This window comes from Varroa jacobsoni, unplaced genomic scaffold (genome assembly GCF_002532875.2).
Source record: "Varroa jacobsoni isolate VJ856 unplaced genomic scaffold, vjacob_1.0 contig02019, whole genome shotgun sequence".
In the NCBI taxonomy this organism is placed as follows: domain Eukaryota; kingdom Metazoa; phylum Arthropoda; class Arachnida; order Mesostigmata; family Varroidae; genus Varroa; species Varroa jacobsoni.
In genome coordinates, this window is record NW_019214738.1 from 13,940 (window position 1) to 38,288 (window position 24,349).

The 24,349-nt window shown below is 39.4% G+C and overlaps 1 long non-coding RNA gene across 1 annotated transcript; it reads left to right on the forward strand.

The window, feature by feature from the left end:
- Window positions 1-2,101: 2,101 nt before the first annotated feature.
- Window positions 2,102-24,264, forward strand: LOC111272325 (uncharacterized). The gene is made up of 6 exons (XR_002687467.1): window positions 2,102-2,332; window positions 10,663-10,889; window positions 17,916-18,006; window positions 18,269-18,391; window positions 18,676-18,773; window positions 23,645-24,264. It is a non-coding gene; the product is annotated as an uncharacterized LOC111272325 (long non-coding RNA).
- Window positions 24,265-24,349: the final 85 nt, after the last annotated feature.

The window sequence follows — 24,349 nt, forward strand, 5'->3', positions numbered from 1 at the left end:
CGAAAGGCCTTCTGAAACTGCTGCCGCAATATCATAATTGCAATTTGGGTCTTCTTAATCCAGGTGAGCCTAACAATTCCATGCTGTAATTTTATCGAACGATGAAACTTTGTTAAGCAAAGCTGGTATAAATTTCCAACGGTAGCAGAATAAGTTCGACATGAAGGCAACTTGCGCAGATTATCAGGTTTACGGTGCAGGACTGCCGCTGTTAAGATTGATGACATATTTTTAGCAGTTTTTTCATCTGGGCAGGCCTGACCTTTTATACAGCAAGGAACTTTTCTGCTCGAAAAGGTCGCCTAACATGGATTTGTTAAGCACGTGGGCTTTATTTGTTAGGAGATGTCTAATAAATGGCTATCTGTGTTCTCGTTCAGCATAGCTGGTTGAATTTTGCCGATAAAAATTGATTTTTTGCATACGGCCGCGTTGTTGCGTTCGTGAGGCTGTAAAATGTTTTACTATTGAATTCCGAGTGACGCAGAGAGTACCAACTAGAAGCTGTTCATGTTTTGCTTAATTAACAGGACCTATTGAGCCTGACCGTTACCCGAAGACAGACTATTTTAGATAGAGATAACAAGCTATAAAAAATCAGTTATAACTAAGCTATACGATTATTATAAACCATTTAGTTCGAACGATGAAATCTATTTAGCGTCAACAGCTATTGCCATCGCCACGTTGGACTATCTAACGAAACGGCTGAAATATTTTCCTGAAATATTATTCCAGTTATACACGAAAACGTCTTTTACGTTACATTATTGCACTCTTTTATTAAGCTCTATGGTGAAAGGGTTCGTTTTGTATCAAGGTAAAATATTTAGAATTTGTAACCTAGACACAGTAGCGTCAATAAACCTAAAACATAAAGCAGCATCTACTGCCTTTTTGACTATCTGTACAAACGCCGATATTGTTAGGTTTGGGGTTGATTGCTTTGACAGGGCCTAGCTTTGACCTTATTTCAAGAGGCTGAGAACTGGTACATCTGGTGCCGGGGCATCGGACTGACCGAAAAGAAGTTAAAGGATGGAGCTTGTCCGATGGATTACGATAGGCTTTTACAGACACTCTGAAAACCTAGGCCATGTAGATATCGTCTATGTTGCCATGAGCTTACAATTTTATACTTTTAAGATATTCTAGAATATTTTGACGCATTTACTTTATGAAGCCTCATGAATACGTCTTAGTATTTTAACTTGGTTTCTCAAACGCGGAATTATTGGGTTTGAAAACCTCAGTTTTAGAAATACATACATACTTGCACAGTGCGTATATAGGAAGTTCCTCCGCGTACATAGCCGCCGGCATTTCGCAGTTTCGGATATTTTGGTTAAAGTGTCTTGGAATTTTTGCGATGTGAGAATATTGTAACTGAGTCAAAAACCCAGATGGCCATGCTCGGGGCTAAGAGCGATCGGCGGTCATATCTTGAGGTCACCAATAGTTAAATTAGCATCGAGCCGTTATCTTCAAGGTGCCTTTGACCTTGCTCGTGGATTGACCGTCTTTACGCTGAACGCACTGAAACGACCAAATGGACAGAGACCATCAACAGAACTAAAGGCATCGTGCGCGGTGTCAGAAATCGCGAATTTATCAGTAGTAGCCGAAAAATACATTTTGGCTCGAAAGGTTACTGTCAAATGTTATTCCCAAAGGACACCATACAGGACCAAATTTTACTGTTAACCGTGGCTGTATCAAAGCAGAGCTTATGACCTACAACAGTAGAAGGAGTTTAAATTGATAACCGTTATTCATGGTCTTATCCCTTCTTTCCGGATTTTGCTAGAGAAATCCTTAGAGCACATAAAACTGTTACTGGTATTATCGCAATTGGCTTGCTTAAGTCATTAATCCCCATATACTTTCACTGCATTATGCTTGCTAATGAGTGATTTCGTAAAGCGAAAGGTACCCCAATCTAACTACTTTAGCCTCCTCCCTCACGAGGAAACCTAGAAATGTTTACGAATATGGAGAGGTTGTTGGACCGCCCAGCAGACAACGAAGCCATTGGCAAGGGTAAACCGCCGCTGTCCGAAGGGCGTACGCATTGTCTACCCTGACCACCCGATGAGCTAGCTGAACGATCTGTCGTCTGAATGGTCAGTCGACACACGTGTACATGATGCGCGATTATAGTGACTAATAGCAGCAAAGCTGTTAGTTGCTAAATAGTCTAAGACGTGAAAAACTACTAGGCTTACGGCAAGCGGAGCTGGAAAATTAAACATACCTATACACTGTATTACGACTACAATAACTTTTTTATGGTCGAGCAGCTGTGACAACTCGAAGTGAAGCCTTTAAGATCGTAAGTAATTGACTGCACTCATATTCCGAAGTAATGAGACGCACTGACCAGATCCCGATCACGCACAATTGGCACACTGAAACGTGTTTATCGAAAGACAAATAAGATCCTCTTCGTTTCTGTTATCCAAACTGGTTATCCAAACTGCACCGGCAAACTGCACCGTTGGCGCTATTGCCGGTGCAGTGAGATGTATTTCAGGGGCGTCACCAACCCATCGAATAACTAAGAAAAAAGCTATCGAGTTTTGTCTTTTTATTTGATCCACTCTACGGTATACAACCAAATGGCTAAGACGTAAAATTACCGCAACGTATACACAACTGTCCGCTAATCTAAATAGTGAACCGTTGATAACTTCTATAACCATTTAAAAGCCGATAAATGTCTCCGTTCGCTTATTCATTGTCTTTGTGTTACTGCCGTGCCGCGTAGCGATTTTTCCTTGTCATTAAGTGATACACGATAATGATATGCTGGGTATATAACATATTGTCATTTTTGGACTGATGGAGTTCGTCTCGACTGTCGCTCGTTTTCTCTGCTAGATACCGTTTGCAGCGTCGTCCCATATGCGATTCCTATGCACTAAGTAGTTCTTGAACAGTTTCCGATAGGAATGTTCTTTTAGAGACACGGAGATCCAATATTGGACGCTCTTCTCCCCGCTTCAATCTAATTATACAGAGCGTCATTCGGAAGCCAGCGCGGACTGTTATCCAACCAAGCCTATCCTGAATCCCGATAATCTTTCCAATTCTCTTTTGGAAAAATACACGGACCAAAAAAAGGGCAGCGATACCCCAGATTCGTTCGTGTCACCATTGTCCTTCAGATTTCTTGACCCTTCTGTCAGAGTGGCTCAGTTGCGCATTCCCTGAAACTAAGCCAAATAGTTTTTAGCTGATTATTCGGATGCAAGCTTTGGTGTGAATTAAGCCTCTAAATCTGATTCGGACACAGATACGTTTGGCAAGGTCGCCGGAAGATCTCGAGGCGCACACTGAAAGCCAATCGTTCTCAAATTTAGGCGACTAGAAAATCAGGAATGGAAAACTAGTTAGTGTCTTTAGTGATAAATTCTAGTTCGTGCAGGCGTGGCCGTTGGGTGTCAAAGCTGATACATTGGTCTGACAACACGTATATTTTACAAGGCAACCCAAAATAGCCGGGTTTAGACCTAACAGTGACAGAAATAACCATTTAGTGTGTTTGTCACATGCTTACTAGTTTTGGCAATACATTGCATTAGTTCGAACTATGGCAGAATTCCAGTGCGTATAACGCCATAAATGTCCTATAAATGACGACCAGATCAATTTCTATATGTACCACTCCCGTATTTCAGCATATATTTCTGGTCTTAAAATCTGTTTCGTAATCTATCGAACTGAACCCGAATATTCGTGCTCGTCTGACTTAGAATTTTCACGGCAATATAGGTAATGTAGTTAGCAGTTGTCAAAATAAACATTTGATTGATGTTGCTTGTAATGATAGCATAGCTAAACCTTCCATTGTGATAAGTGCCCTCGAAAGTGTAAGTTCATTTCAATAGAAATGTTCTGCTGTTAGGCTCTATTGTACAGAGGGGTCTGGGTTCTCACTAGAGTCACCCGGGACTCCATGCAGTTGGCCAGGTCGTTCGCAAGTGTGACGAGATGGCTATCAGACTAGAGATAAACCTGCTTAGATAACACTACATATTTCCATCGTCAACCGAATTTCCAGTTGTATAGGCGCAATATACAACCATTACTCCTAAGGTGCTACCGGGTCTATGGTCACTTTGACCGATACCACACAGAACGGGTCGCGCCTACTGATAGTAGGAACATAATTTGATGAGTCCTTCTTTAAGAGCCTACTGAAAGGATAGTCCTTGTCAATACCTAAATTTACTACGTAGCTTCTCAGCCGACTTAGGTATTTGCACCTGAATGGTTTTGTTTAACGAAGCTGAGGCTTTATCAATGTCTATATACATAGTTTATTCCATTCTATTTGTTCGATTAATTATTTCAATAGCTCATGCGTGGCACAACGAAGGTAGCGCGAACGATTACTCGCACATATTCGGGAAAGCTTTATTCATTCTATGACAGAACATTGATTCACAATAGCATTTGAGATCCGCTAGGGGGAAACGTTTCGTTTGTTTGTGTACGTATCGCAGGTCCGATCGCGTTCGTCGATTGCTTGGATCTTTTTTTGCGCTAAGGCTTCATTCCCAGAGTTTGTCTACGAAGGCGTTTTACCGGACATGAAGGCCTGTACCGCATTAGGATAGTTTCTTGCAGACGGTCTGTAAACTTTCGGCACTTTCTGGAACCCTGTTTCAAGTTTTTATCAGTGTATTTTAGTTTCTTTTTATTCAAACTGTTGCATACTTTGGCTTTCTTAGTCCTTCTCTCAATCAGTTAATGTGGTTGCTAGTTATGCTGGAGGGTTCGTTCTCTTCAAGTTGAAACGACACAAACTCAGAACATCGTTCCAGGACCGTATTTCACAGGGCCCCTAGTAACACTGTACAACAAACAGTTCGTAGGAAGCATTCAATCCTATTCCTTCAATCAGCATGATAAAACACAAGACAGACATACTGAAACGTAATCTGGCAATCGTTGCTGCGAATTTTATCCGTTCCGTATAGATGCTTTTCAGCGTAATTGAAGAAAGTGGTATTTATTTTAAATGAGAAACCCTGGCAGCTATGGAACATTTTTTATTACTGCATAGCTGGTGAAATGCGCTTGAGGCTTTATCAGTCAGTAACATATGGTGTCTCTATATAGATAAGGTGAGACTATGAAACTCGCAACGAAAGTTCGTTCAAGGAACATTGTTAGGTGCTCAGGCGTGTAGGCGGAGGAAGCAGATCTAAGAAACGCTTCAAGACCCTCTAAGTCTTTTTGTATTTATTCATCTTCACATAAAGTTTTGCAGTTTTATTAGATATCTAGCTGGTAAATCGGAATCGGCCGTCGTCACGAATCGCTTAATTTTAGCGCTCATATCACAATAAGCTCAGACGCTTTTTTCCCTAATTAAGTTTTTTCCTTGTACAGAACTACGCTGTTACTTTTCATAATAATAATTTGATAATTTTCCTATAACTCTCGTGACGCCATTGCGGTTCCAACATATTGTACTAGAAACTATGTTGATTCTTCACAAAGAACATTTAGGAAAAAGATGCTTTTTTCGGTTCAAACCGTTCGAGCCTTGGAAAATATTCAATATTTTTTTTACCTGTCTTTCAATGGAATGTAGTATGACTTATTGCAACATTATAAATGATACTAATACTAGTAGGCTATATGTGCTGGGTCGTCAACCTGCACCTGCACAAAGTACCTTTCTTTATTTCATATCTTCGTTGCGATTGCATCTCCTGAACGTCGATGGGTAATAGCATTGTCTAAATTATACGCAGATTATTTTTGCTTCTGCATCTCTAAGGCTCGTGCAAATACCTTGTTTTTTGGAATCCTAACATTTATATGAGCGGGCTACATTTGTATGAGGCACTTTAAAAAACGAGAAATAGTTTTTCTTCCTGCGGGCGTTTTTCTTTCTACAAATATAAATCAGAAAAACAATCATTTGACTACGAAGCGAACATGTGCTACATAATCAAAACCAACTGCAGATAGAAGGTTAACCATCACAACCACCATTGGTTCTGATAAAATAATCTGACTCGATCGATCCGGAATCGTTAGCAGTGGCGAACCTCACAGGTCGTTAGGTAGGATCATATGGGCCTGTACATGAAAAGAGGTACATACGATGCGATCGTGTCGACTGATTAGCGAATACATTTAGCTGATTCACCTTTGATGATAAGATTGAGTTTGTCTATCGCTCTAACTGTGCGTTTTGTAATGGTGCTTGCAATAGACCAAGATATTTGGTGACAAAGGTCTGCTTAAGATAGATGGAAATAAATCGATTCATGGTGGACAATAGTGAGTCGGGCCGTTTCGACCTTGTCCGTATTTCGTGTTGGGAAGACTGCTATATTTCTTAGTAATATAGATACAAATAATGCTATAAAGTAATTTTCGAACACTATGTAGTATTTGTGTTGTTGGTGTGTCTAAAAGAAGTAACCTGTTTTTTTTTTTTTTTTTTTTACAACTAAGGCCCTAAACGTCCACGCCTTTAACTCGACAAAATGCAAAAAAATACTTTTAAAACTGCTGATATGATCACTCTGTCGCCTTCTTAATCTGTTGGAGAAATTCTAGATGGGTCGAACAAAACACGTTTTATCAGTCCTCGATAAACGATTCAGATAATTTAAATGTATGGCTTAAGTTCGACTAAGCTGACGAGTATTCAAATTCACTCCAAAAAAATGAAACAATGCGTTACCTTTGATGTGAAAGAAGATAAAAAAAAAAATATCGTCCTGAAATATCGTCCGACGGTCGGGGGTGAGTGATAAGAATGCGCGTCAAATATTTTACTACTACTACTACTGTAGCTCAGTGTAAAACTACTGGGGTTGTACTGCTACCTTTCCGTGCAATTCTTGATTATCGCTAATCTAGCCTATTTAACAAGATGACCTGTCAATCCATAACAATGTTGACCATAATAGTTTAGATGTTTGTCCCTTGAATAAAAAAAAAAATTGAAAATTTTCGGAATTGGGGTGTCCTCCTTCAATTGAAATAAATCAAAAGCGTTTCGCGTTCACGTATTATAATCGCGTAACGTGTGCCACATTTAAGTCCGTTAATACAATCCTGCTTCAAATACTGCAAGTACATTTCACTTGAACTTCGTTTTGAATCGCAAATCAAAAGAGGTGATTGAGGCCTCCATTTTAGTACGATTAAATATTTAGGATCCTCGAAAAAGATGAATGAAACAAATTTTCGCAGTAAATTTAGGAAATGTAAAGGCTCGCCTAGTTTTAGCGCTGAATGAGTTCTTGCTGTAGAGATTCACCATTGGGGAAAATGACTGGAGCATAAAGATGGCCGTTGGACTTAAGGCGGAACGACCAGGGAACATTAGTTCAACTGGGACAGACATATGAAAAAAAACGAAGCCAAAGACAATTATCAGTCATGCTGGAAGAAGTAGAAATCAGAAGCAGCTATGGGAATAAATTTTAATACGAGAAAACCTGAATGAAAAAGAATCGGCTCGTGAAGTTACGGCTGTACGTCACGACAAACGACGCTTTGTAATCAGGTTTAAAGGATGCACGAAAAAGGTTAATCCCTTACGCAGGGAGCTAGCCCGTTTCAGAATGTGAGAACGTCTGACTAAGGTAACTCCTCTCCGGATCGATCAACGATGTTACTAGCGACGCTTTGCCATCAGCCTGTCGTATTATCAGATAAAGTTCTGGGCTGATTCGGTGTAAACCTTGATCGAGGAAGTAAAGTTCGTGAGTAATAGTTTTGATGGAACTACATCCAACGGTCACGGCCGGGAGCCACACCCGATTTACACTTGGTAGACATTCTTTCTAGTTTAGTAATCGTATATAAACTGGGTTAATGAAATTCTCTTTAAAAATAGCGCCATCTAGGGCGTCATTGAATAATTCGCTTAAAGTTATAAGAATAACCTTAATAATAATTAGAAGCAACATATATAGCAAGGAGCAGTAGCTCAATAGACTACTTCATGAATACCTGTGTTGTTCTTCTTCTATTGGAAAACGGATTTTGGCCTTCTCATAGAAACTGTATCGTTCATGTAGAGAGGCGCCCTTCTACATGGTTGATAGTGTCACGTAAATTGTATCCAATATTAGCTTTATCGTGACGCTAGCAATTGAAATAATATATATATATATATCATAATTTTCGTCAGTTGGGCTTATGTACAAAGCCTTGCAAAAAAAAACTTACCCTCCGTATGGCTAAGAGTGTGTTTCACGCCACTGTCGTTGTCTTTATCTGTTGGCAACGATGAACCATGCTACCGTCCGTAGCGTCGACGAAGGTTAAATATCACACCTAACTGAAAGCTGACCAATCTAAGTGCGTGATCTAAGATCCAGGTTTCTAAAAATCACTTACTTTGTGAGATAGAGGAATTACAATCAGGGTGAAGAGGTTCTAAAGCCGATGCAATTCGCTGAAATTTAGCTTACTCCATCCCTCATGTGCGTGCACAGGTCAAGAAATTTATCTTTCTATATAGACTTACAAAAGCATCTGTTACAAAGTATACTTTTGTACCAAAGATACACTCTTACCAGCCCCCATATTACATATGTTTAATAAGCTATTAATATAGTATAAACTGCCTCTAAAATACTGATTCTAAATAAATGCCGACTACTATTTGCATATGAGTGCGATAACATATATTTCTCCGCGTTACTTTTCCACCTTGGCTGCCACGACCCTCACTCGATAGACATGAATACTCGAACAACTCTGACCTCTATTACGATATTGCTGGTGGCCTGGTAAAGCAACAGTGACCGTATTTATCGTGAATATTGCGAATGCCTATTTCCTAGTTTCCTTCCAACGGGCATTCACTATACGCTTAACGATCTGATTGCAACTCGTACCTTGTCGACTTGCCCGCCGTCACCAGCATGCCGTTGCCCTGTACCGTGCTGCCTATTAGAGCCTAACGAGAGCTGGAGATCTAACAAACTGTTGACATTGTAGCGATTAAAAACGTAAAGCGAACACGAAATTGTAGGAAAGGTTTCAACGCCAGCCGCCTGTCGAGCCGCTGGCCTCTACTGGTTTGCGTACGCCGACCCGAACTTTTCATAGCTTTTCGTCTTTATCCCCTCTCGGACCATCCCCCCCCCTACAGGCCTTCTGTCGCATCCTAATGCAATTACAGAGCATCGGATCAAATATTCATTGATGATAGATATAAGGTAAAGTCCATAAGCAAAGAGACATTGTAATATTAACAACGGCGGTAACGGGGCGTCTTCAATATCAGCGATGGTAGCTTGCTGAGCACCGCATGGAAGCATCGGTTGTGATGGTGATCTGGAGACGGAAACGCGCGCTACACGAAACTGCGCGAAGTTGGATTACGCCATTGCCTTTTCCCGGAATATCGACCCCTTTCTTTGCCTAAATATTCTTGCCACCTTGAGAAATCCCGCAACAGCATATGCTGCGCCCATGTCGTATCCCCACAGAACCGAAGTATATCCAACAAGCAAACAGAACATCAATTTGTAGGGAAGCCCACGTCAAGCCCATCTTAGCTTGACATACGGCAGTGCCCACGGACGAAGCCAAGGGCAACAGTTACGGCCGGCAGACAGAGGCCGAAACTGTGAGTAGAGGGCAGCAGCGATGAAAAATAAAAGAATAAAGACGACAGGATGGTATCAAGGAACCTGGCTATGTAATATAGTATATGGTATTTTATACCATAAACGGGTTGGGAATGATGGATGCAAAAGACAATAGTGCCTAAAATCTTTTCAAACTTTTAAAGTCTAATAACTACTGCAAAACGTAGATTGAATTAGTAAACCTTGTGAATCATAATCTCATCGGATAAAAACAACTGCAGACCTATTCATTGTATGAATTTGGTTATTAAAAAATGTTCTATGTAGTGAATAATTTTTTCGCTTTAGTAGAAATACACGAAAGTAAATTTGTCATCGATGAAAGTCTACATATGCGAACTGCTTGCGTTTTTTGTATATATGTCACATTTTCTGGAGATGTTTATCGAACCTCGACAAACTATTGTACCCGTCTGTATCTTAACAATGAGGTCTATCAAATATGTGATACCGTTGTTATATATATTTTAAGTGCCTGTAGTCGCTGAAGGAGTGTTTTATCCTAAGGGAGGGAACTTTATATCAGTTAAAAGAAATCCTACTAAAGACTAACGGAAAACTAAAAATGCATATAATTTTGGTCTACAAAAAGCTACAAAAGCCTGGTAATAATAGCAGTGTTTAAATCGGTGATCTAGTGGATATAGAATACCTATTTCGCTACCATGTTGAAGATGAAAAGTCTTTTCAATAATTATTGAGAATGTTGGACACGCCTTGGGTGATGGTATAACATAATGATTGGTTCGTTTTTCCTATGCGGAATAATGACCAACAGCGGGCGTGTACTTTTTCGTTCATCTCTTACGTTTTGCCAAATCGATCGGCGTCAGTAGCAAAATGCAAGGGACTATTATCAAAGGGCGCAAAATTCTAGAACTTGAACTTCTCGAATGCACCAAAATAACAGCCGCCTCACTCTCATACGCTTAAGTTACCTGAACGCAAATGGAAATGTCGCGACCCTCTTCACAAAGCTAACTCGATTGGTTCATTGTTACATGTGATGCTTCCAAAGCAAAAGACTTGCAACAGACGCAATCGGTACCGTCAAAGCACACGAGAGTGGACGAAGGTGGTACGGGCGACTTCTCGGCTGGGTAAATTTACGGATCAGCGGTTAGGTCAAAGACATCGTGAATCTGGATTGGGTAAATGTAATGTAGTTGATAAAATTAGAAATACGACACTCAGGAGTGACCCTAATCTTACGGAAGGTGAACTGCGGAATCAGCTAGGATCCAGGTGAGTAACGCTGAAAGGAAAATAAGCATAGTTGTGTTGAAGAATTACCTAACCCTCTTTAAATTCATAGCCGATCTTCACTTGAATGTCTGGATGTTCACAGGTATGCCTCAGTCTATGTGTCTAAATAGGCAACAGTAAATGCACGCATGGGTCACCAATGTGACAACAAAAGCCCTGATTTTTAATTACAGTCTTTCTTGGCTTTCATCGTCAAACTTTTTCATTCATTCTTATAACCTGCTGTACCTCTAGTCAATTAATAGTTCCGAATCACGTTGGAAGAGCGTTTTCCGGTAATCTGGCCCCTGTCAAAGATTACTCAAAATTACTAGCTTTGATGGCATGTTAGCCTCGAAAGCTTCAACGAATCTCATGTTTATTATTTTACATATGTATTTTAAATTCGTTTTCCTTTTTTACAATTTTTTTTACTAAAAATACGTCTATCTGTAAAATTTTTAAATATCACAACTAAATTAATGTTAGTCAGTAATCATGATATAGGCACATAATGCCCCGTGCGCACCCAGGTGATTCCGGCCAAATTTCGCGTTGCGTAAGCGAAGGACACTACCATCAACAATCGTCGATGTATTCGTCATCAACAAAAAAATAGCGTTCTATTTATTAGCCACTATGAGTACGATCTTTAAAGGCGTCACGCCTGGTACCATCGCCGCAGATTTATCCGGCGAGTCTACAAGCACACTGTATGGAAACGCGCTCTCTTATCCTTCTAGTGACTGTCCACGGCTTGAGCTAATATCTTGTGTGTCTTAACAACGCAGACGGCCTCTCAGGACAATGACCAGTCCAACGGTCGACCGGATGTTTTAAAACCTAGTACCAAGCCATTTTATGGTTAAGCTCTGGAAAAAACGAGTCATCTGAAAAAGTGGTAGAACGTCATCTGGAAAGAGGTCGAGGGTTTCGCAGGAAACAGAAAAGCTGACATTTTTATTGTCTGCAGGCTGTCCTGAATAAGCGGTTGGCTCGACACCGACCTCGCCTCTAAGGACGTAACTTGTTTTCTGTAGGAACGGAAGTTCGCAGAAATCAAGAACATGTGCCGCTAATTAAACTGTATTGAGCTATGTATGTAATAGGTACTATTATAAATTGAGCATTCAGTGATGGATCAGTACGTGACCTTGTGAAATGTTAAAATGGGGACGCAGGAGGATGAAATAAAGAAAATTGATTTGCGCGCCTTGGTAAGGTTGAGGTCACTAATATGCGAAGCAGATGAGTAACAGGTAGCTTTAGACAAAGGGTTTGATGTTCTAGTCGTCGCATACTCGTGTCAAAGTACATAGATAATCTGAATAATTTCTTACTGACAAGTTTGAATATCTGATTGTAATTTTTCTAAAAATTTGCAGATAAACAATGCGCGTAGTTTTGAAGGTTGATTTTGAGAGTGAAAAAATTCAGTCGAAGAGACATATTTGATACAATAGCTTGACCTATATTCGTTTTACCATACAAACTTGAAAGACGCAATACGAATGGGTTAGGGGTGCATGTGATTGGTACATAGCGTTATCCGGACCGCACTAATCGCTCCTTGAAAACCCAGATCTCTAGTAGCGTCTTTCTGCGCACGCACTCGTGTGCCGCAACCAGTCCCACAAGAGCCGCATCTTACATCGACTTATATCGTTATTTCACGCTGCAACATGGCGAACTACAATGACACCGTACCTTTAAATAACAGCTAATGGAATCGAATTTTCGATATGGATATTATTAGTTTTATATCTAGAATTATGTCGACGAGTTGTTGATAGCAGAAGCTGTTAGAACTTGCTAGCTCGGTTTGGTTACATTGAAATACTTCACGAGTCTTCATTCCATAGATACTTTGTGCAAATCTTCTTTGTATCTGTCAATGGACGAATCCGTATTGTCTAATCATCAAAGGGCATTGTTTTTTTTTTTTCAGTTATGAGGTGGCAAATAAAATTCTTTCTGTTTAAGGACCATTTAATACGCCCTATGCCTTTCATGAGACACTGTAATCACTAGAAAGACTTGGAAGGTTATTTTTGTGACCGTGATGAAGGGAAACACCAGTCTGATATTAATACTCCACTGACAAGCTAACGACAGTGGTACTAGCATCGCCTAACTAAAAGACAAAAGAACTCAGCAAACTGTTTAGAGTAAGTAATTCACTCGCCTGATAAATTAAGCACAGCACTAGAGTAGGCTTAGAGAAATCTTTATGAGAATTAATAGAATTACCCCATTCAATTCATTACCCAACTTATCTATTATGTAGAACTATCAGAATGGGTCCAGTAGACTCAACTCGTCCAGAACAAGACTTGCTCAACAATTGTTTCCATGAACAATTTTGTCGGAAACGCAAATCCCAGCGCACATACGGCAAATTGTGTACAAATTTCAATAAATCACTATAATTTTTTTAATATCGTCTGATAGAAACGCCACATTGGTAACAAGGATAGCAGTGGGGAGACCCAACCTAACTGCTAAAGTTCATAAATCTTATATCCTATCAGAGCTATTTCACTTTATGCCTCAACTATAAAGCCCTTTCCTGAGCTTTAATAGCTCACCAGGTGTGCCGCATCTGTAAAATGTAGACGTACGACGACGCTTGAACTAATTTATTACGCTCAGGTCCGCTGAACTAGAATCGAGACGTCGACGTGTTTTTTTTAGCTCAATATGAAATCACACGAAAAACCATCCGCCACATATGGCGCCTGTTTGCACCGATATCGTGGACGTTGCGCGAGCACCGCAGAGCACTGTTTATAATTAGTCTAATTATTCTAGTTCGTAAAAATTAGAGAAATATACCTTTCACAATAAACATGATTTATTGCAAAAGTTCCACAACGTCCTTCGTGACCCCTCATGCGCAAATCCAATGAACTGTAGTAAAAAGGATGCGTAGGTAATAATTGGTCCAATTATTCCGGTGACGCTACATGAAAATACACGTTCTAAGGAACAAAATACACTAAGTGTTGTATAAATAACTGAATAGGATTATAAGCGTTAAATGTCGTAGTTTTAACAATGGTTACCTGCGCGCTCAGGTTCGCCGCTCAGTACTCTTCCGGAATAATATGGGCCTACCCATCCAGCTTCTGTGACAGTTGTTTAGCCATACGACTAGCCTACGAGCCGTTCGTGGATCGTCCTAGCCATATTTCTTTATCTGTATCGCGCAATGTATTCTAGATCCGTGAGCTCAATAAAAACCTGCTAACGATACCGGTCTCCCTGTAACGTCCGCATATTGCGCGCTTGGAAATTATGACAACACTGTTCTTAATTTGACTCGTATAACAAATTATCGTATTCGTAAAAAGAGTTATTAGCTTTTATTTATGCCACCAACATAGAAAACGATATATTAAGGATTACCTTTCGGAGCACACTGAGGAAATACGACTTCCGGGACATTGTAGGGCTTTTGATATCCTTATAAGCCAACGGGAAAGAAGCTAGATATTCCCTAGTAAACAAGAATATGCGTGAAGACATTTGGATGCTCTTGGAAATTTCTGTTGAATAGATCTATATCCGAAAGCCTTAAACCCGCTTGAACGGAGTTAGTCTGCTACGACAGGCAGGGAACAGAGGGGCCATCTGATCAAAAAACTCGACTTAACGCAATCACTGAAAGCGAGTTGGTATCGAAGCGGGAAAAACATTCCGTTTGCCAAGGTTGTTTCTATCCTCTTTGATGTAAAATAGAACAACATGATTTGTTAATGTCTACGAAAACGTCCGTAAAAACATTTATGAAATTTATCCACACGGCCTGATGAAGTGATGTTACATGAAATAAAGTGAGGATTTAAAACGAAAAAATAAATCATTCTACGACGGAAAGTGAGGCAGACAATGTTTTATAGTTATATTTTACTAAGCTAAGTAAGTTAAAAATCGTATTTCGCCTAGAACTAGGTTTTGTTTAACCAAAAATGAACTCTTCCTACACAGAAAGACACCGGACGTTGAACGCTTCAGATACTGCTACGTCTCAGCTAAGTGAGCTCAATATATGAGGGAAGATTCGAATATCGCGTGCTCTACCCTTTGAAGCCTGCCTGAACACATAGTGTCCCGATATAAAATACTACCCAGGGTTGATTACGATTCTTCATTTCGACTATCTGAAATACGATGCACGTGTCACGTGGTCACAAAAGCAATTACATGTGGCCTGTTGCAGAGAATAAGGCATCCAACGCATCGAGTATAAAAAAAAAACGATATTTTTATTTACCTTTAAATATATATGTGCATTACCTTGAGGTTAAATTGTATTTGGGCTGATGAGCTTGTTTTAATGATTCCGTTGAATTAACATCTTGTATGTGCTCGAAAGGCAGCGGTGCCCATATAGTCCCATCTTGTCCATACAGTCATCAGAATGACTACCTAATACCACTCAATGCTTTTACAAGAATGATGCAAATTTGATAGTACTAATTTCTTAGACCAGCGCTCCTTTGTGAGAAAGGAAGCTAAGTAGCTTCCATACGGTCCTACCGTGTCGATACATAGATAACCTGGAAATAATTAGAGCCTGTGAAGGATAGTGAAGTCTGGGATTGTTTACTATAGCTTAATAGAGTAGCTACAATCTTCGGTTTGATAATGAGCATTAAGTACATTGTCGCTTCGCTTAGATGCGGGTAGTGTAAGTGTCATTAGCAAAGACCATTCCCTTTTCTTGCGGATACGGAGAATATAAACGAACCGTCTTCCACTTTTTATATGCAATCGGGTATCATTGTTGAAGAGAAGCAGCTTCTTTCATTTCAGCCCACACTAATACATAGTAGCCGTGCACAAGGACATCGCCTGTGTCTAAAATGCTGTAGACCTATTTTTGTGCCCGCCTAAAAAAGTGTTTACTAAAATTTGCCTGTTAACTTGGTATTCCTTTGGACTGAAGTAATCTCACCAAACATACCCGTCAAGTTGAGTTTGCGATAGAAAATTAAGTTTGCTCACCGCATAATTGAACGCATATCATGCGAGATTACTGGCCCATAACCCGTATGCAGACGTCCCGCGTCTACAAAACGGTTTAAAAATTGTTTTGTTGCGCTCGGACAGAAAGACTATTCTGACATAGTACCTACTGACGAAATCGTTGTCACGGCAGTGAAGTCATCTAATCCCAAGGCCAAAATTCGACAAAGAAATTAGAAGACATATTGCATTTGAATTACGCAAAAGCAAAGGGGCCCTGATACTAATATTACCGAATAGAAAAGTACAGGAAAACAACAACTAACATGGTCTCGTCAATTTAACTAATCGCGGACATTGAGTACACTGCACTTGGTCGGAAGTGAAGGCATCGTTTGACGCACGACCGTCTTTAGGGCCAGTTTAAATCAGGAACATAGAGCCAATAGCATATATCGAGGACGATGTACCGGTGTAGACTCATATTGCTTGAAGTTAATTTTTTTTTATTCTGGTGTCATTTAACGCAGCAACGGTAGCGTCGTATAAAACGGAACCCTAGAGTAAAGAAACGTTATCAGAAGACTCAAATGGACTTTTGCGTCCATTATATCTGAAATGAAGAAAGAAGCTTAAGTACATTCGAGATTTGCCTCTTCAAGGACAATATCATAAGTACTACCCCCCCCCCCCCCCCCCCAAAAAAAAAAAACCTAAGCTTGGGAAAACCTAACGGAACCATGGGAGTTCTACCATGCCTTACTTTGCGTCCTAAAAGAAGAAGCATTTAAACTGTTTTCTATCAATTTTCTTTGTTTTAGGCAACAGTTAAAGGATTCTCGCCCGCAATACATTGAGGTTGGCGTATCGATAGATACGATTATAAGTGGCATGTTTGACTTTTTCAAAGGATAATATAAACAGTTGAAGAAACACAATTTCGGTTCCATAGCGTGTGAACTTGAGCTTTATGGAAAAGTGTAATATTAACATTGCAATTATGATAATAATTAGAAAAATCGGTTAAACACCTAAGGGTCACAAGGCGTTATGAATTAACTATAGTGGTAAAACCAAATACTGTATATATATATAACTGGCTTTTGTGCTTTAGAGATAATTGCGTCTTTTTGTTAGTTGAACGCAAAGAGTAGGTTTCATTCTATATAGGGTAACCTATTTAATCCGATATATTGATTTTGAACTGTTAAACAACATTAGTTTGTTATTTTTGGCAATGTTCATCATTATGCTTATAACATTAATATTAACACGTCGGGATTTTTTAAAAGATCAAAATGAAACACAGAGTCTTCGGCGATCTTGTCATATAAGTCATTGGCAACTTCTTTTTAGGAATATACTTCCTTAGCCCGCCAACTATACAGGCCTCTACCCGACAAAGTGCTACTTTTCAAAAAAAGGCTCCGCGTTTCATCGGACCGGCCATAATAAGGGTGCGCGAAAGCAAATTCACCAAGCTTTTCTTAAAAAAAAATTCTGTATTTTGAATGCGCAATCGTAAATAGGACCGTCTTGTTGGGAGCCAGTGGTATCAAGATCAAACATATCCAGTTTTTTGAGGACAGAGTACCTTTGAACATATTTCTGTAAAAAGGACCATTATCAGTTAATTAAAAAACGATCCGATTAGTGCTTTTACCTAACGCCCACACGATACAGTTACTTTAGCTCCATATAGTGACTGTCTGCTATATGCAATATATAATAACCAATAAATAAAATAATTTATTGGTTCTATCATACCCTTAAGCGGTACTTTTATTCGTTCATCTGTCCAGTCACGTTAGCGTCTTTGAGGTTATGATTTTCAGTGCTAAATTAGGGTTACGCTGTAGCTGCTCTTCGGCCTTCCCATAGTCTGTGGGCATAAGCTACTGGGTTAACTGAATGTTATAAAACCGAACACCGATGTCTTCGTATAGCATAGCTAGATAGTAGCATATGGATGTACTGCAATCTGCCAGAATCTTAAAGGTTTGGCTTTTCTAACATATCCTCAGTGGCTGTATTAACGACTTTTTTTTTTTACAGATTCCCCGTGGGCGCTTAAGACGTGCGGCAACGGAGACAGAACTACTAGTTTTCAACTTCTCGATAAGGTGACATAAAAATATCCTAGAAGGTACAGCATCTCTACTGTACAGTGTGTGACACTCTCGTGCGAATTGGGCCCTTAAATAACCGTTTTTGTAAAAGAAAAAGACGATAACCGCAATTATTTGTATCAAATCTACGATGAAACAATATATGTCTGGTAAAACGACATTTATGCACGATTTTCACTAGATGGAGAAGTTGGTGAGGATGTTAGTAAGGAGGGACGAGAACTGCTTTCCTAATTGATTACACCTTTTTTAAAACGTATGCTGAAATTAATTTTTCAGGACCACGACCTTTCCACGTTACTTAACCGCTTGTCCATATAGAGCACATGTAATCATATGCACCCTATAAATATGCTGCTTGCATGTTGCAATCTATCGTGTGTGACCTCCTGCTTTCGACAGGTAAAATTTCAGCCAAACTTTCCGGCCACCATTGGCAAAAATTACACAAAGCACCAAAAAATACGAAAGATGTGTCTGTACATAGTTTTTGCTCTCCTTTTCTCGATATGCTTGATACCGCCGTCTAGTGTCGCTTCAGAAGCATATCAGAAGAGGAATAAAATATATATATATATAATTTCTATCTGTGACATATTCATTGTCTTTCCCAGGACACAAATTTTATTATGAAGTCAAAGCATGTCTGCACTAGGACTATTTAAACCGTCTTATGTTTCGCTTAGGTCAATAAACGTGTTACCACTGCAGTATCACGAGTACAAATGAGCTGATTCTAAAAACGTAAAGGAAACCGAATGTCGAAGAAGCATCTTTTCCACAGGTAACATACATTTAACCATTATAAAAAGTGTTGAATGTACTAGCCCAGCATGCCAAATCCCATATCAGATTGAATGAAACAACACATTAAACTAGTATTCTCTCATAATGTTTTTCTGCTATAAGGAAACATAAACAAACGTGTTCGCTAGACCTCTAAAAGCTTATACAATAACATGTAGTTAGAAGATGTGCGCAGAACTTTTTCTTGGCTGAGTGGTTCTAGCTTCTCACACTGCATTTGTTAATAACCTTTGTAGGTTTTTGTCATACGTTATACAATGTCCTCATTTTAAAAGATAAAGGCCAGCGGATATGATTTTACACAATAATGTAATAGGTGTATTTCAGCATCATAATAAAGGAGGCGATTCCACAGAACGGCAATATCTTATATAGTTCATGACAACTGCGAGACGTCAGCATCGCTGGGTCCAGGATCCTTTATATGCTTGACCATAAGACCAAATATACGAACTTCAAGAACCACGATTTGCTTGTTCATCCATTCACTCAAATGAAATTGATGGCATTCCTGCTCCAGGATCAGCAGTGAAAGCCGCTTCAGATCGACACCCCAAACGTCGTTGATGCAGGGCGCTCTTTTTCTTAATAGTTGCTCATTAATACCGTCCCGTGTCTCGATCATAAGTAAATACGTATTTCGAGTTTTACGCCTGAAACTGCACTAGTATCACATAAGAGGTTCACTTCAACCACAGAACACATATTCTCTATTAACTAGCCTTTTTAAAATCGCTATGAATTCCGACAAAAAAAAGACTCATACTAATTTAGTACTTTATGGGTTACAGTTAATAATTATATTGAAAATGAGACATTCGAAACTGCTGGGAGAGAAATTTTATTTGCGTGCGCCAACACCTCTAGAATTCTATTGAGGTAACGTTATGAAAGGCAAAGACTTGGTTCGGTAATGTTCAGGAAGTAAGTTGCATTGTGTAGTATAGTTATTGGAATAAGTTACTTGCCATTAAAACGTTTATTTTTGAAAAATAGCGGGCCAAATAAGGTGTGGTGGTTTTTACGTGCTGTTTTTTCGCCTGATCTAGTTGTGACAATACGCTCTGAATTACAAACACATATACCCTACGGGCACTCATGAGTTTAACAAATTCGTTGTATTCTTTTGCTATATAAAACTGTCTAGAAATTTGTCATGCATGTATAGTGAACTTAGGCGCTTTCTATTCTACATGAAACGTTCAGAAAGAGCCATTAAGTTATAATTAAAACGACGTAGAACGTTGGTGTTGAATTCTAGCTTACTCCCCTTCACCTCTAGCTCTAAGACTATTTATTCCATCATACCCATTTACGCACTCCAAGCTCGTTTTAACTGATCGATAACCCCAAGTATAAAGGTTTTAGCTGTGGTAGGATTTATCTTCGCCTAATTTGAAGTTAAATAATATCCTTTACGAAATACAAATCAGATATAGAGCCGTACTGATTTCACAACAGTACTGATATAGATATGGCTAAGCCACACATGACAATGTACGCGACAAGCAGATAACTTCAGAAGATCCGAGTACTGGTTTCGTCGCGCGAAAATCACTGAAGCAGAATGTCGCTGCGATAAAGATAGAAACAAACTATTTCTAAGTTAGCCTCATACGCATTACTACCCTTTAGACTTATTCACGGTGATCTTTAACCCAGCAAGCCTAATTTTCTTGTTCTCCATAAGATCTGCTTTTTCCCAGCGCCCGTCAGGCGAAACTTTGTTGAAGGTTAGGCCATCTACTTCCGTCAGCAGTACTCGATGCGTAACCGTCTGACCTGTTGCAGGGGATGGCTCAACTATGCGCGATCAGCTTACTATATATTTAAAAATGGCGACAATGTGAACATTACTATGGGAAGGTAAACAAGTACGTTACGTAAAAAAGAATTTTCGAATTGTCTATTGCAGGCGCTCCTTGCTTCTCTGGTTGAAAACAAAAACCTTCCAGCAACATCGTTATGTAGAGAAACAGGAGAGTCTGAAAAGTTTTTTTCATTTTTTTAAAGAACAACGGACTAAATAGAAAGTATGTATCTATTTCCGCTTTGTCACGGTTGCTGGTGACTTGAAGGTCTAAGGTATGAGTATTAACTACGAGGCTTGACTAACTACTCTACAATTTATATATATATGGTCGTATTCTGCTTGCCTATTTGAACATATATATATATATATGTTCAGGGTGTCCAAAAAACGTATAGACCGCTTGAGGGGTTATAACTTTTTTTAGTGTTTTTTGTTTTCAGAGTGTAATAATAATAATAATAACAATAGGAAAATATTAAGTTTTGAGCAAAAAATTTGATTAAAAAAAATGCGGGTGGAAACAAGGAGACAATGCGACAGGAGCACAAGGACAATCTTGTAAAGAGCTTTAAACAGGTCTGCTTACGGATTTTAAAATTAATCGGACAAAAGATAAGTTTGAAGCGGATGGAACTGTTTAGGATGTTCAGGGACGTAAAACGTGAACGAGTTCTACCCACTAATAAAGGCCAGTGCATGGCTCCCTGCTGATATGGCCAATCAATCTTATGCAAAATCTCTCAACTCTGTGAAATAATCGATTTGTGAACTTGATTGACATCAACAACTCAAGTGAAGTCTCTATAGCATTTTAGGATGGTGCAAATGGGAAAGTTATAATACGTAAAGGCTACTTAAGGATCATCCTGACCGAATAAAACAACTTTGCTTATGGCACATGAGAAAGTGTAAACAAAACGCACAGCTTTTTGGGAAAGACTATTTGAAGCGATGGATTTACTGAACAATTGTGAACCTACATGCTATATAGGGACGCCATACAATATTTTGATGAGAATGTTTCCAAAAAGATGGATTCGATATAGAAGTCCCGGAACACTTCAAACAGAATGTGTACGCCAGAAACCCTTGTAGTGACGCAGTGAAAGATTTAAAAGCCGAAGTTGAGATACCACTGACCAAGAGAGAAATCATTTGAAACATCTGTGGTGAAAGGAAAAAAGTTAGATATTTTATGTAAAGTCTTCTGCAAATCAAATATTAATTATATGTAAATAAAAAATGAGGTAAACATGCTTGTGTAGAGGGCCACGTTCTATGTAGATTGGAATTCTAGCATATTATATATATATAGCCAACTTTGTACAAAGTTATAGATATTGCCACCGTTCTTCCTGATGACATGTTCGAAAACAACTATTTACCCTAAACAAGATGCGCAATATCAAATGGGAATTATTTTCTCCGCTTGACCCGGGGTAATATGCTATGTGGACATCTTTGGGGTCATGTCATGGGCGTTTCACTAAAAAACATGTTTTAATTCGACTTCTTGTACTTTATTGAGCTGTAAATATTTGTTCTGCTTGGAAAAATAAATCCGTCTCTTTTTCGAGTTTGATTGGTATCATACCATTGTATACTGTCTACAAACATGTAGAGCTTATCGGATGATATAGGGTGTTGGGAGCAAGCGTAATATATGGGTAAGCAGATTTCAAAGTGGTCCGATTTGGCCATCTAGCGTTTGTTGGACTAAACAGCTACGGGTACATGCCATCGGCTCGACGTCAGTTGTTCTTTGCTGCCTTAACGGTATGCCAACTACGATTTTATATATACTTATTTCGTGGATCCTTCGAAAAAGAGGCTACCAATTTTTTTTTTTAGTAAGCGGCGACCCTTCACTTAAATTCACTGAGCCTTATGAAAAATTGCCTTTGCTTTACTTTGCATAACTTAGAACTACTAATCAAGTTGCGTGATGCCTTCTGGACAAACGTCCCACGCCTCGGGTAGATTTTCATTGTTGCCAATGTGTTTACAGGCAAGTATCCAACTCTTCTTAGGCAATGCGAGCTAATCATGAATATTTATGACAGCAGACAAGTTCGCAATCGATCAACGCGTATACGAGCCTCCATAGTCGAGCTTCACTTAATGGCTTACTTAGAATAGTCGAATTGCATTTACACAGATAGGGGTGTTTGAGGGCACAGGGGTGGCAATATAAATCAAAGATAAAATCCTTGATGAAAACAAATATTTGGTTAGCCGTCCGCCTTGTTTCAGTTACACGCCTGCAGATAGTCGCTTTGAGTAATCTAGTAAAGGCATGTTTCATCCTACAGTATCTTATACAACGTCCAACGTGAATAAATGCCAACTGGCTCGGCTTTTGCTTTTATTAGTACATTTCTCAAAACGCATTTACTTGGATATTTACCCTTTATGATATTAACTATAGGTCGACTCAAAGGCTAGAAAGTTATTGTATGGAACGAAGAAGGGAACATTTTTACAACTGGTTATTATAAGATTAAGCAGGTTATGACAGGAAAAATGGTAACTGCCGTATAGAATTGAGGAGACGAATACCGCTAACTCTGAAAGACAGGCGTTTGGAATGACTTTGGAAGTGTAACCTGAATTATTCGGAGTGCAAGAACCTGTAATTGTAAGAAATGTAACCTGTATCCGAACCTATAATTGGCCGGAGTGCAAGGCGGAGGTCGAGTAGCTGATCGATAACTAGTATTTATTAAGCGTTTTACCCAATAACAAGAACTGTTTTAAGGCGACTTTCCTTGTGAGCCTAACCTAATCGCATGCATTATGAACAATCTACCAGCATGGGCTAACTATATTAATGGTTCTGCTAGTGTTCGACTGCAGTTACTTCTACAACTTACAAACTAAATACTTGGGTTTGGACCTTTTACTGATCGAGAGTTTTTATATTAGTTAGATGTGCTCTGAAAATGACCGCCCTAGATACCTACTCGTGTGGTCACTGAGCCCATATCGTCGAGTTGGTGCGTGTATTAATCTATAACTTCTGCATTTTGTTTCAGGTGAAGTTACGGTGATTGTCCAAGCTATCTCTCGCCACCGCAAGCATGAAGCGCAACACCTTGCCTATTAACTATTTGACAATAATATCGTCAAGCGATTACCAACGTTGTCAACGTACGGCACCGTGGGTCATGTTACCGTCAATGAGAGAATGAACAACTGTCTCCCGAAGCCAAAAACGTTTTGAAGTCTGTATTTTCCTTGTTTCGCTCCAGAATACGTTGAGGTGGCTTTGAGGATTTTGATTCGTATGCTGAGGAAGACTATTAGTGATGGGGTCTCTAACCTTATTAGAGAGTATGCCGCTTTCTGTACTTGACGCTAGCTTTTTTCAAGATTAGACCGCAGCCCATAGACTTGTAAGTTTTTAGGGGGCAAAGGCAAAGGAACAAAATACCACGAAAGACAGCTATTGAAAGCAAACGTTACCTCGTGAAGGAGGTCGCCCAAAGAAGTGTGTACTCCAATGGCCTCTTTGTTGATTAAAGATACTGAGGATCTCTCGAGAAGATGATAACTAAAAATTTCAGCCTTACGAGTTGCGCTAATATGATCCAACAAGAAAACGAATGAACCCTGAAAATGGAAAATGCGATATTAAGGTTATGTCCTGCCTTCGCAGTTCGCTGTTACACACAATTGAAATAATACGACGTATTTGGGTCACCGTATTTAGCTTTGGCGCATTGTATGAATGCTACGGA